This window comes from Dermacentor silvarum, chromosome 5 (genome assembly GCF_013339745.2).
Source record: "Dermacentor silvarum isolate Dsil-2018 chromosome 5, BIME_Dsil_1.4, whole genome shotgun sequence".
Lineage (NCBI taxonomy): Eukaryota > Metazoa > Arthropoda > Arachnida > Ixodida > Ixodidae > Dermacentor > Dermacentor silvarum.
Genome location: NC_051158.1, coordinates 98,208,917 through 98,221,623, shown reverse-complemented (window position 1 = coordinate 98,221,623; position 12,707 = coordinate 98,208,917). Strand labels below are relative to the sequence as shown.

General features: G+C 46.1%; 1 long non-coding RNA gene across 1 annotated transcript; it reads left to right on the top strand.

Moving 5' to 3' along the window:
• Positions 1-267: 267 nt before the first annotated feature.
• Positions 268-2,941, top strand: LOC125945916 (uncharacterized). The gene is made up of 3 exons (XR_007467210.1): positions 268-624; positions 1,409-2,236; positions 2,727-2,941. It is a non-coding gene; the product is annotated as an uncharacterized LOC125945916 (long non-coding RNA).
• The last annotated feature ends 9,766 nt before the right edge of the window (positions 2,942-12,707 follow it).

Here is a 12,707-nt window from a genome sequence, read left to right as displayed (position 1 = left end):
CAATGTCATTTGCACCTAATGACATTTACATTTAATGTGGTTAGTTGGCTGCCACACGGGAACATATAATGTCATTGAACGAAAATGACTTCTGTAAACGAATGAGTTCGCTGAACACATTCGAATGGGTTCCTGTCGCGAATGAGTACTCTCGCCGAAGATTGGCTGCGATGAAATTTTCTATTAAAAGTTAATAACTCATTGCAGTTATTAGTATGTTTTATTTTTAAGTGTATTGTTTAATTTTTTACCAAACGATTCAACTTATTCGTTCTCAAAAGGTTTGAGTATTCTCTTTCCCAGCAATACTGTCGAGAGCGTTGCTGGCTATGTTTGGCACTGTGCTGAGTTGAAGTCTGAAGGTGATCGAAGCAGCTAGCGAGCAGTCAGCCGGCGCAGAAACGATGACCTCAACGCAGCCTGAAGCTTCCAAAGGAAAAGAAAGGGCCCGTTGGACGGAAGCGGAGACGTTTACTTTGATTAGGATTTGGGAGGACCACATCGGCGACTTGCGGCGGGCAAAGCGTAATGCAAAGGTATTTTTGAAAAGTTGCGAGCAGCCGGTATTGAGAAGACGCTAAAAGAAATAAAAAGCAAGATCGAAAATCTCGCAAATAAGTACAGGTGAGTGCACTACTACTTTTAAACATATATACTCTCGTGTGACCCCGACAACGAACCGACGGTTTCCATGCTTTGTGCTAGCGTGTTAAGGACTGTTAACGTGCGACTTGCCATCGTTATTCGAGATCGGTACAGCATATTTTGTAATGCAAATCGATGGGCAGCGTGCGTGCGTGCTTTACGACGGAGCGCTACAACACGGCGATGCGCGTTTCGTCGGTTATAAGCAACGCAGCCAGCGTATTTTGTTAGACGTGCACAGGTTGGGCGATCTGCGAATTTACCGTGGCGTTGCGTCTTGTGGGTTTAAATGAAGTTCGGCCTTTGGGCAGGCTGTTACGCGCTGTTCAGAGGTACGCTGCAAAACTCGTCGAAGCGATCAGATGCGTTACCACAAGAACACGTGGTACTGCCCTAACTCACGCACGTCGCTAGCGTGGCTAACAAAAATGCAGCATTGCTACAGGGGAGCATCCCGCTTCCAATTAGAGAGCGCTATGCGGTGTCTCGCCCTACAATTGTGTGTTTAGCATGATACATTTGTTCACATTATCGATGGCGGCGAAATGCGAAAACGCCCGTGTACTTAGGCAATCTTTGAGGTCGTTAAAGAACCCCAGGTGGTCCAAATTTCCGGAGGCCCCACTACGGCGTGCCTCATAATCAGATCGTGGTTTTGACACGTAAAACCCCATAATTTAATTTTTAAAATTTGTTCATCTTACAAGCATCATTTTATTGTGGTTAGCAACATCACACTATAAAATAATCATTTTACTTTCAGAGAGATCAACAAAAACAAAAGGACCGGCTCGGGCTGCATTCGGTGGCCCTTTTATTGGGAACTACACAAATTTCTGGAAACATTGCCGATCAACGACGCAACACTGGTGTGCGAAAGTGCATGCAGTGACGACGCAACTGTTGAGCAGGTGAGAAAAACGCACATCAATGCGTCAATGCAGATATTCACAGTATATTTGTAGCATTGTCACATGCAGTCTTGTATAGTGCACACTCAATTGCTGTACATGCTTGAAGTTTACAGTGCAAGTTCTAGAGGCTTATGCTTTGCCTGTATAATGTGTTACAGATTCTCCGTCAAATGGAGGTGGGCGACCCGGCAGCAGATGATCAGCCGGAGCCTCCTCCAGACAAGGACATGTTGGATGTGCCGCCGTCACCATGTGCAGAAGAAAATGCGCTCCCAGCACCAACGGCGCACAGCAACGAGGCGGAGGTACAAAATGTGCAAGGCCAACTTGCGAGCTTAAAGAAAAAAACCCCGTCAGGCCATGTTGCGATTCTGCTGAAGCAGATAATTGAAGAGCACAAACAAATGCGTTACGCATTTGAAAGATCAAAAGCGAGGGAACATGAGCTGTGTTGGCGGCAACTGCTTCTTCAAGAAGAATCTGGGAAGAGAGAACAGGAGTTGATTTCTGTCCTAAGATACATTGGAAAGAAGTTGTAACCACAATCTTTGTAAATAAAGACATGTTTCAACACTTATGATATGGTTCCTTGCACCCACAGAACAGATCAGACCATGCAATACTGCTAAAGCAGATCACAATGACGGACGACGACAAACGCGTTGCTCATTACAAAGGTCTCGAGGCAGGCAGGGAGTACGAGCTGCGCAGGTGGCAACTAGTCCTTCAAGAAGAGTTGGGCAAGAGAACAGGAGTTGATTTCTTTACTGAGGGACATTGGAAAAAAGTTGTCGCCACAATCGTTCTGAATAAAGAACTGTTATGTTGTGCTTCCTTGCACCGACAGAACAGATCAGACCATGCAATACTGCTAAAGGAGATCACAATGACGGACGACGACAAACGCGTTGCGCATTACAAAGGTCTCGAGGCAGGGAGTACGAGCTGCGCAGGCGGCAACTACTCCTTCAAGAAGAGTTGGGCAGAAGAGAACAGGAGTTGATTTCTTTACTGAGGGACATTGGAAAAAAGTTGTCGCCACAATCGTTCTGAATACAGAACTGTTATGTTGTGCTTCCTTGCACCGACAGAACAGATCAGACCATGCAATACTGCTAAAGGAGATCACAATGACGGACGACGACAAACGCGTTGCGCATTACAAAGGTCTCGAGGCAGGGAGTACGAGCTGCGCAGGCGGCAACTACTCCTTCAAGAAGAGTTGGGCAAAAGAGCACAGGAGTTGATTTCTTTACTGAGAGACATTGGAAAAAAGTTGTCGCCACAATCGTTCTGAATAAACAACTGTTATGATGTGCTTCCTTGCACCGACAGAACAGATCAGACCATGCAATACTGCTAAAGGAGATCACAATGACGAACAAAGACAAACGCGTTGCGCATTACAAAGGTCTTGAGGCAGGGAGTACGAGCTGCGTATTGCTTGCCTTTTTTTTTTCACCTCCGACGCTTGCCGATGAAGCGCATGCCATCGCACCGTCGCAAGACGTATAAAAAAAATAAGGAGGCTGGTGAACAAAGCAAAACGGCTTCAACCGTGGCCCAGACGAAACGTAGCGCGCGGGAAAGCCAGCCGAGCTGCGGCGCCCACTTCCCAACACTGTTGCGTCGCTGCGGCAGATGGCGCCAGAGCAGCCGCAAACTCGACTGTGCGGAGCCTATGGAAGTGCCCTCTCTTATCCTTGTATATGTTTCTCTATGGTGACACGTTCATGGAGCCATCGGCACTGCGGGTAGAGGATCCGAATAGCTGAACGGTCGACGACGTGCTGAAATACGTCAGCGGGATTCCGGGATGCGCGAAATTCGCCCGGGTGTTCCGTGAACATTTAGTGGACGGTAAAGCCTTGCTTCTGCTGAAATGGCGCCACCTGCACGCGACTATGAATATATCTCTGGGTTCGGCCGGCATTGAAGATACTAGACGCCGTACGGTCACCTCGCATTAATCTGGCACAGCGACCACGTTGACCTTGGCATATCGTCCGGGGTCCCGTGCCTCGCTTAGCGACGGGAATTAAGCGCAATAAATTTCAACTGGACTTATTCAGATAGAGCAGCGCGTGGACCGTGCTAGTGGTGCGTGGCGCGGCCGTCACGTTTTAACCCATCGTGTAACCCTGGGACGTGTCAGTTTCCTCGTATAACGGTTCCAAGACGGTGCTGCGACATTTATTTTGTTAAATAAACTATATTCCTTTTTGCCTATTACACCGCGGTTCTTTCTCTATGACCAGCCGAAAAGGAAGCCACGGAAGGCAAAAGGGAATCCACTTGTCTCTCTCTATCATATATAATATGCGATTCATAAGCGAGAGGGGCTAAATGATATTAAAAGTTACGATATTAATGCTACATTTGGGTTAAAACACGTTTATTTGTCCTTATACCGTCCTTGTCTTTATGGCTGCTTAGCCGCCATGGTGAATCAGTGGTTAAATAGCGGGCTCGACTCCTGGCCGCGGCGGCTTCAATTCGATGGGGAGCGAAATGCAAGAACTTAGGTGTACTTTTATTTAGGTGCGCGTCAAAGAACTTCTTATATATATATATATATATATATATATATATGCATGCATGCACGAAAGGCAGTCAGAATTGCTTAATAGTACAAACGAGACATGAAATGAAAAGGCGACTAGTAAAACACTTGTGTCATGTTTACTCTCGAAGTACAATAGCAATGTTTACTGTTTAAACGTCACAGGAAATCTAGATATGATAGGTATTATGAAATAAATCGGGATTGTATTTGAAGCACTCGGTTTTGGGGGTCTGTCTATATTGCTTCAGCAAGCGGTGTACCTCTTATTGCCGAGTAGTAAATGTACACAGTAAAAGTTTTTACACCCAAAAGGGTGTATTCTTATTTCCAGACCGTTGATTCCACCCTTTAACACCATTCTGTCATTATTTTACAACACTACACCCTATATATAGGGTGCGTACATCTTTCGCACCCTCCGATTGGCACCAAGGGTGTTGTTTCTTTATGCTCAAGAGGACTGTAAGTGACACACAAACATGTATACTTTCACATATGTGTACGCATTGGTCTTCGACAAAGGCTATATATAACAAGCCCAGAGCATTGGTGATAATAAAGGTGCTTTATTCGCCAATACAGTATATTCAAGGCAATTAATGTCAAGTGTATCTATCCTATATAGTATTAAACTCCATATGGACTTATTGCAATCGGCTAGCTTTCATTTTCAATTTAAAGAGCATGCGGTAATTACAAAATTCAAGTCAGCCTCTATGAAAAATTTACCCAGTAAGTGCGAAATTGGTGACCGACACCAGTTTTTAAGATATTCCTTCGAAAAGAGCTTGCATGACGTTGTCCTTTCTATTTTTCGATAAAAACTTTCTGGTGCATATTGTTACGTGTGGAAGGACACAGACGAAAGAGGCTATTTACAGGCTATTTACACTGAAGCCAGACAGCCAGGCCCACAATCACTCGTACCAAGAGCACAAAAACATTTTATCGTCTTTCGCGCGGCGGCTCGTCTTTTCAACATCTTTCGATGCTATCGTAATACTACCCCCCCCCCCCCCCCCGGCGGCAAAAGCGCCGTCACGGTGCTGTTAAATATCCAAGGTGCTTGGAGAGGTGTAGGGTTTGAGCCGGGCGACGTGGACAATATCACTGGTTGTCACAGCAGAGGACGTAGTGGGCGTGGCTAGAACGATTTCGTAGGTGACATCGGTCACTTGGCGGAGCACGCGATATGGGCCTGTGTAACAGGAGAGCAGTTTTTCACAAAGGCCAACTTTACGCGATGGTGACCAAAGCAACACGACGGTGCCGGGCGCAAAATGCACATCACGGTGACGGAGGTCGTAGCGTTGTTTCTGTTTTCTTGAGACACTTGCAGACGAGCACGCGCAAGTTGGCGAGCATGGTCAGCACCGGCGATTGCATCACGGGCATAATCGCTAGTTGATGATTATTGTGGTTTAATGGCGCAAGGGCCACCAGATGTGGCCAAAGAGCGCCAAGACTTGTTAGTGGTACATGAATAGTGAATTACATGAACATTAGATGTGGCGTGGCTGTAAAGGGGCCTAAAAACAGTCGCTGTAAAGTGTGTAAAATCTATAAGTAATAAGATATTGCAATGACTAATTATGTGTACTATGGGCATGAACAATGCATTGCGAAGGAATGATACGAATATTAAAGATGCTAGGATTGGCCAGAAGCACAGAGCCCTTGAAACACAAGAACCTGGAGGCATGTGCTATAAAAACTATCGCAGCAACATCCTCTGGAGAAAGGATGTGCTACGAACTTATTGGGCTAATAACAACATGTAGCACAACATCTTTCAAGAAAGCAAGGACTGCGTTGGTGCTAAAAAGTGGTTATTTACCGAGAAACATAGCGGGGATGCAGAGGGACACAATAGCGATATGCTAGCGGGAAAAGTTTTTTTCTTTCTCTTTCGGCTTCCCGACACAGGACGGTGAGCCTCTCGCCACATCTACCACAGGTTGGAGGATCATTTCCATTCAATAGAAAATTGTGAGTACCATCCATATGTGTGTCCTATTCTGCGATGACAGAATAGGACATCAGTTCGTCGTGTTTTAGTTGCACAGGGCCATAACCCTAACTGTGGCTTAATCAACTGGAGCTTATTATTTGCTTCGGCGTCCCACAAGCGTTGCGATACCTTGCGATGCTGTTGATTTGGCGATTTCGTCGGCAAGCACATTTTACCCTCGATTCCTATGGCCGGGAACCCAGCATATTATTACACGTCTATGATATAGGTAAATGTTACAGAAGAGTAAAGATTTGTAAAGATGTTAGCGCTTTTACAAGACTCAACGAGTCTGTGAATATTATTGCCTTTTGTAGTTTCAATTTGTCTATATGTTTCACTGCAGAAAGTACTGCGTAGGCTTCTGCTGTGAAGATACTTGTTAGGGGGTTCAATACGTCAGATTTAGAAAAAGAGGGGCCAACAGCCGCATAAGATAGGCCAGCATGGGACTTGGATGCGTCGGTGTAGAATTCCGAGCACGAGTACTTCGATTGAAGTTCGCGGAAATGCATTGCAATTTCGAGCTCGGGTGCGTGCTTTGTGACCTCTACAAAGGATAGATCACACTCTATCACGTGCCACTCCCAGGGCGGTGACATCTTAGCTGGAGGCATTAGGCTATGTTCTAGAAGTGGGACATCCATCTCTTCGCTGAGTTCTCTTACACGCAGTGGGAAAGGCCGCCTCACAGAGGGTCGATTATAGAAAAGCGTTGCACACTTCAAATCATTAATGGTTACAGAACAAGGATGTTCACGATCGGAGTGCACTTTGCGAAAATAAGTGAAGCTGATGTATGTTCTCTGGATATGGAGTGACCACTCATTGGATTCTACGTATAAGCTTTCGACGGGGCTTGTTCTGAATGCGCCAGTGGCCAGGCGGATGCCTAGGTGGTGGACAGGATCTAGCATTTTTAGCGCGCTCGGGGCGGCAGAGTGATATACTACGGCACCATAGTCCAATCGTGACCGAATGAGGCTCTTGTAAAGATTCATTAGACACTTCCTGTCGCTGCCCCAGGATGTGCGAGATAAAAGTTTCAGTAAGTTCATTGTTTTCAGGCATTTCCCCTTGAGATGGTTTATTTGGTGGGTGAAAGTAAGCTTAGAGTCAAGTATGATGCCTAAAAACTTGTGTTCTTTGTTCATAGGTATTTGTTGTCCATACATTTCGATAGTAGGATCTGCAACGAGACCGCTCTTCCTAGTGAAAAGAACACAAGAACTTTTGTGGGGGTTTACTTTGAACCCGTTTTCGTCTGCCCACTTAGACACTTTGTTCAACCCCTGCTGTACTTGTCTCTCGCAAACTGCGAGGTTACAGGACTTGAACCCTATTTGTATATCGTCCACATAGATGGAATAAAAAATAGCGGGTGGTAACGAAGCACGGATTGTGTTCATTTTAACGATTAAGAGTGTGCAGCTGAGCACACCTCCCTGGGGTACACCAGTTTCCTGCACAAAAGGTCGTGATAACACTTTGCCAATTCGCACACGGAATGTGCGATTCAGCAGATAACTCTCAATCACATTTAACATATACCACGTATACCAAAGTGGGAGAGGTCTCTCAGTATTCCAAACCGCCAAGTGATGTCGTAGGCCTTTTCCATGTCTAGAAATACAGACAGAAAGAACTGTTTGTGAATAAAAGCTTCGCGTATCTGCGCCTCAATACGTATCAAATGGTCAGTGGTGGATCGACCCTCGCGAAAACCGCACTGGTATGGGTCAAGCAGTTTGTTTGATTCTAGGAAATGTAGTAGGCGGCGGTTTATCATTTTTTCGAAGACTTTGCAGAGACAGCTAGTTAGTGCTATAGGCCGGTAACTCGAAACAGACGATGGATCCTTGCCGTGTTTCAGGATAGGAATTATAATGGCCTCTTTCCAGGCAGACGGTATCTCGCCGGAAGACCATACAGCGTTGTAGAGGGAAAGGAGGGTTTTGTGTGTTTCATGGGGAAGGTGCTTCAGCATTTCATATATGACACGGTCAGCACCTGGTGCAGAATTATTGCAGCAGTTTAGTGATGGCTGTAGCTCAGCTAATCTTAATGGTTCGTTATATGCCTCGTGTTTTTTGCATTTTCGTTCCAGCTTCTGTCCTTCTATTCTGGCTTTGTATCGTTTAAATGTTTCCCAGTAGTGCGATGAGCTAGCTGGACACATGTTTAAAATGTGCGCCCAGGAAGTTCGCTTGGTCTTCCGTCGCCCTGTGTGCTTACCAAAGGGAGTGAATATGTTTGTCGTCCTCTTACCTTATTTAACCTGTTCCAGACTTTGGATTCATCTGTATACGAGTTTATACCTGATAAAAACTTCTGCCAGCTCTCTCTTCTGGCCTGTGGGCGCGTTCTCCTGCCTTCGGACTTTACTTTCTTAAAATTCATACGATTCTCCGCAGTAGGATACTCACGTAGCAGCCCCCACGCTTTGTTCTGTTTCCTACGAGCGCTCCTACATTCGTCGTTCCACCATGGGAGACGGCGTTTGCATGCCACACTACTCATTTGGGATATGCATTTAGAAGCGGCATCAATTATGAAGGTAGTGAAATACTCTACAGCAGCATCAATTCCTAACGAAGACATGTCAGCCCAGGAGATACTACTAGTAAAGAGTTCGAAATTTCTCCCAATCGGCTGTAGCAACCTTCCATCGAGGGGCTTGTGGTGAGGACTCAATTTTTTTGGTTGTTCTCAGTAGTATTGGGAAGTCTCGCCTAAGGATTTTTGGTAACTGCCCATTTAAGTTCAGAAAATAGAGACGGGGAAGCTATGCTAAGATCAATAGAAGAAAATGTTCTGTTTGCGACACAGTAAAATGTTGGTTCCTTTTTATTAGGAGACACGCACCAGACGAGAAAAGAAATTGTTCAACAAGACGACCTCGCGCATCGATACGAGAGTCGCCCCACACACAGACTGCTCTGCGCATTGAAATCGCCAAGAACAAACATAAGGTTCTGGTAATTCGTCTATAAATGACTGAAATTCATGTTTGTGTAAGTGGTAATGGGGGGGGGGGGGGGTATGTAAAGTGAGCAGATGGTGATGAGCTTGTTTAGAAGAACAAGTCGAACTGCCACTGCTTCAATGGGCGTTTGTAGCTGCAAACGTTGACATGCTACGCTTTTGTGAATTACAATGGCAACACCGCCTGATGATGCGATAGCATCATCGCGTTCTTCACGAAACGTATATTATTGTCGGAGAATGTTTCCTGTACACACAGCACTTTTGGATTGTGTTGGTAAAGAAGTAAATCCACCGTGCGCGCTGCTGGCGGTCGGGTTCGCTACGCGAAGTGCAGGCTGCCACCGTGGACTGTTGTGGTGCCGGTAACCCTAGGGTAACCGGGCTGGTTTGCTGGGTTAGGCTTAAGCTCCTTCCACCCCGGGGGCAGGCAGGGGCCACAAGCGACAGCTCGCTGTGTGCGGCGCAGGTGGCAGTGGCCGCTGCGACGCTGCCCCCCGACGCCCCGCATCAGCATAAGATGTGTTGTGGAAAAGTGAGCACCTCTTACGGGCTTCCTTGAAAGAAATATTTTCTTTTACTTTTAGGGTGATTATGTCCTTTTCTTTTTTCCAGTTCGGGCAGGAACGCGAGTAGGATGCGTGGTCACCACTGCAGTTCACACAGTGGCCACTACAATTGTCAGAGGAGTGGCCCTGGACTCCACACCTTGCGCAAGTTATTTGACCACGACAGCTCTGCGAGCCATGGCCGAATCTTTGGCATTGAAACGTCTAGGGTTAGGGATATATATGGTCGGACAAATAACTTAATGTATCCTGTTTCGATGGTTTCAGGCAGAACGCTAGATCCAAATGTGAGGACAAGATGTTTGGTGGGGATTTCTTTGTTGTCCCGTCTGATGATGATACGTTTTACATTGGTGACATTTTGATCTTTCCACCCTTCCAGGAGTTCTGCTTCTGATAATTCTAGGAGGTCTGCTTCTGATACGACTCCACGTGAGCTATTCATTGATCGGTGTGGTGATACAGAAATTGGTATGTTGCCGAAAGTCACAAGGTTGCTTGTGCCGAGTTTCTCGTACTGCTGTTTCTGAGGGACCTCAAGAAGAATGTCTCCCCTAGCCATTTTTGATCACTTTGTAACCTGCGCCGAAAGCTTCCGTCATATTATGGAGAAATGCATGTGACCGGTTTTGAAGCATTTTCACTGTGTACAACATGGTATTTCGGATAGATTTCTTTTGGTCGGTTGGAATACAGGCTAAGTTCATCGGTGCGTTCCCTCTTTAGAGGGTGACGATCAAGTAGGCGGGGAAATGCTGGTGTTCCCATAACGGTTCGTTTTATTTCGGCGGTAATGGCGGCCACCCACCACGGAGCCCAACTAGGGGACGCTGCAGTGCTTAACGTGTAAGGCTGCAGGCGCCAACCGTACAATTAGGAAGAGATAGATGATAGGATAGTAAAATAAAGGCGACAGGAAAGCAAAACGTTGGAGAGGAAAAGGATAGGAAAAGGCGACCACCGATTTCCCCCGGGTGGGTCAGTCCGGGGGTGACGTCTACGTGAAGCCGAGGCCAAAGGGGTGTGTTGCCTCCGCTAAGGGGCCATAAAGGTCCAAGCACTCAGCATTAGCTCATCGACCCCCAGGGCCCTCTCTTTTCCCCGGACACGGCTAAGCCGCGCACAGTAAGACGCGGGAGGGTCCAACCCTCGTGTGCTCGGGTACGTACATGGACACTGGGGCTTGGATGCTGTGAAGTCCTCACGAAGAAACATAGCAGAAAACAGAGAAGTTCAGGTAGTTGACGTTATATAGGAACTTAAAATTAAATTCTGGTATTTTACATGCCAAAATATCAGAACAAAAAGCTCCTCTTGATCATGGAATGTCATTAAGCATGTTGAAGATAGCATCCATGAATGAGCTCTGTCATTCGATCGACAAATTTTGCTTCAAGGACATGCGTAAGCATCGGAAATTCACAAGTTGGAAACCTGGCGAAAAAAGTACAAAGGGCGGTTGCCGTATAAGACAAAGTACTAGTAATACTTGAGCACCCAAGTGACCTGTTGGACGAGGGAACAGCAATTAGAACTGTGCTCGTATCCGCAACCACCACTGCCCTGATGCCGGCGCGCCGCCGATCACTGCTTATTGGCCTTGTGTGGAGATCTGCGCAGGGTCAGATCAACGACACGCGTGCTGGAGGCGTTAGATGTGATGCGTCCGGTGTACGGGGTTTCACGTTAGCACGTGGACGCGGAAATGGCCAGCGCTGCAGTAGTGCCTATAGCTTGGTTTTGCCAGGCAGGTACGCTTGTCATTTCCCGCATTGGTCTTGGAAACAGCACAAAACACCGGGCATAAGAACGTTTTGCCTGGCACAGCAAATCGGACGCCGAAAAACACGGACGGATACCATACAATAAAAATTGTGTTCTGGGCTGCGGTCGTGCTGCAGCCAGTAAAAAGCCGTCAAGGAATACCAAAGAGTGCAGCTCGTTGAAGATTTAATTCTGTCCAATGATATCTGCCTTTCAAGCACCAAGGTCTTTGAAGTGGTAATGTTCTTAATACATGTCACCTGTATTTTTAATACATGTATTTAATACATGTCACCTGTCACCAATTTTGGCGTCACATGTCGAAAAAGGACAACGAGTCGCATAGCATTGTACTAAATAACATAGTAGTTACTGATCCTGCATTGATTGCTTCTTCTTACAACGAGTTCTTTCAGTCGGTGTTTTCTGTTCCGTCACAATCCAGTATTGAATCCATACTCCCTCCATTGCTTCGCTTGGAAGAGATGCCAGACGTTGAAGTCTCGTATCAGGGAATTGTAGTTCTTCTACTGAACATTGACGTCAAAAAATCAGTAGGCCCCGATGACATACCGAACGCATTTCTGCGCAGGTATGCGGAATGGGTTGCGCATTACTTAAAAATTTGACGCGTCACTAGCAGAAGGCCGAGTCCCTTATGACTGGCTTACGGCAAAGGTTATACCGGTACACAAGTCTGGAGATCGACAGATAATTGAAAATTATCGTCCAATATCGCTTACCTGCGTTTTCTGCAAGCTCCTACAACATGTTGTAGCCAAGTCAATTTACACGTACATCGAAAATGCAAACTTACTTTTTCCCAACCAACACGGATTCCGACAGCGCCTTTCCACAACAACACAGCTTCTTGAAACAATTCATGACTTTGCCAGCACATTAAACAATAAGAAACAGATAGATGCCATCTGTCTCGATCTGTCGAAAGCATTCGACAGAGTTCTACACGCAGAATTGAGCGTAAAACTGACTGATATGAGAATAAACAGGAAAGTAGTAAAATGGATAAAACCGCGTACCTTCGGGGCAGAAACCAATATGTAGAAGTGGATCATATTAAATCAAAGCCGTTGAAGGTGACGTCAGGTGTCCCGCAGGGGTCTGTGTTAGGTCCTGCACTATTCTTAGTATATATAAATGACATTTCCTCTGCAATTGACGAATGTATCACGGTGCGACTTTTCGTAGATGATAGCCTATTATGCAAATAAATTAATAGCAGCAATTACTTA